The following is a 1,725-nucleotide window of genomic DNA, read 5'->3' as shown; positions in this document are numbered from 1 at the left end:
CATCGTGTCTCGTCCCCTCTTCTCCTTTTCTCATCTTTCAATCCTTCTCTTTTCTGCCTTCCTCCCCTATCTCTCACCCCCTCCACCCCCTCTCTCTTTTGGAAAAAGTGGAAAATTGGGAATGACGGCCCCACACCCCCCTCTGGATGGATTATGCTGGAGGGACCTGGGGTTTGTGTGACCCTAGATCTTGGTACAGTACTTTATCCGTGCCTCGAATCATTGTGATTGATGGAAGGCAGACTCACAGTTGCGAATATACCTGTATCAAGTATTGTTCAGCTGCTTTTTGCTCTGTATTTCTCTGTTGCATTATGTACTTCCCTATTGGATAAAAAATTATATTTGAAAAAAAAAAGAAGCCTACGACACCTGGTATTCCCAGGAGGTCTCCCATCCAGGCATTAACCAGGCCCGCCCCTGCTTAGCCTCCAAGATCAGATGAGATGGAACAGATTCAGGGTGATGTGGCTGTAGGCACTCTCAACTCTCTTGACAAACACTAAGATGGTCACCTTGGAAACAAGCGGAAAAAATAGCCTACGGCATCTGGAAATCCCAGGCGGTCTCCCATCCAGGTACTAAACTGGTCCCAACCCTGCTTAGCCTCTGAGATCAGATGAGATTGGGCTCTTTCAGGGTGGTGTGGCCGTAGGAGATTTCTTCAGGCACTCTCAACCTTGACTAACGCCAATATGGTCACCTTGGGAAACAAACAAAAAAATCAAGTCAACGCCAACAACATGAGAAGAAGTCTACAGCACCTAGTATTCCCAGGTGGTCTCCCATCCAGGTATTAACAAGGCCCGACCCTGTTTAGTCTCTGAGATCAGACGAGATCTGGTGCTTTCAGGGTTATGTGGCCATAGGCGAGCTCTTCAGGCACTCTCAACCCTCTTGACAAACACCAAGATGGTCACCTTGGTAAACAAACAAAAAAAAAAAAAAAAGTCAACGCCAACAACATAAAAAGAAGCCTTCAGCACCTAGTATTCCCAGGTGGTCTCCAATCCAGGTACTAGCAAGGCCCGACCCTGTTTAGCCTCTGAGATCAGAGGAGATCGGGCGCTTTCAGGCTTATGTGCCCATAGGCAATCTCTTTGGGCACTCTCAACCCTCTTGACAAATGCCAAGATAGTCACCTTGGGAAACAAGCGAAAAAAAAACAGATCAATGTCAACAACATAAAAAGAAGACTACGGCAGATGGTATTCCAAAGCCATCTCCCATCCAGGGACTAACTAGGCCCAACCCTTCTTAGCCTCAGAGATGAGAAGAGATAGGGCTCTTTCAGGGTGATGCTGCTGTAAGCGAACTCTTTGGGCACTCTCAACCCTCTTGACAAATGCCAAGATGGTCACCTTGGGAAACAAGCGAAAAAAAAAAAAACGAATCTTGGACTGTTTCCCCATCACTAATGGGACGAGGCAGGGGTGCCCTCTGTCTCCCCTAATTTTTATTCTGACACTGGAACCACTTATGTGTCACGTTCGGAATGACCCGAATATTACTGCCATATCCAAACCCTCAGCACACCACAAAATTGCGGCGTGCGCTGACAATCTAATTTTTTTCGTCTCCAATCCACACATTTTGCTTCCCAATATACTCGCGGCTCTCCGGCGATACGGCAGCCTATCAAACAATAAAATCAACTGCACCGTCGGCTGTATTGAATATATCGGTCCCGGATGGTGAGGCCAAGAGGCTACGCTCCGCTTTTCC

The 1,725-nt window shown here is 47.4% G+C and overlaps 3 pseudogenes; all 3 read right to left on the bottom strand.

Moving 5' to 3' along the window:
• Positions 1 to 360: 360 nt before the first annotated feature.
• LOC143932092 (5S ribosomal RNA) lies at positions 361 to 479 on the bottom strand (annotated as a pseudogene).
• Positions 480 to 537: 58 nt separating this feature from the next.
• On the bottom strand, positions 538 to 657 carry LOC143931514 (5S ribosomal RNA; annotated as a pseudogene).
• Positions 658 to 752: 95 nt separating this feature from the next.
• Positions 753 to 871, bottom strand: LOC143931386 (5S ribosomal RNA; annotated as a pseudogene).
• Between the last annotated feature and the right edge of the window lie 854 nt (positions 872 to 1,725).

This window comes from Lithobates pipiens, unplaced genomic scaffold (assembly GCF_037356315.1).
Source record: "Lithobates pipiens isolate NorthernLeopardFrog02 unplaced genomic scaffold, aLitPip1_a1.2 Scaffold_25, whole genome shotgun sequence".
NCBI classification, from domain to species: domain Eukaryota; kingdom Metazoa; phylum Chordata; class Amphibia; order Anura; family Ranidae; genus Lithobates; species Lithobates pipiens.
This window is presented reverse-complemented; position numbering and strand designations above follow the sequence as displayed.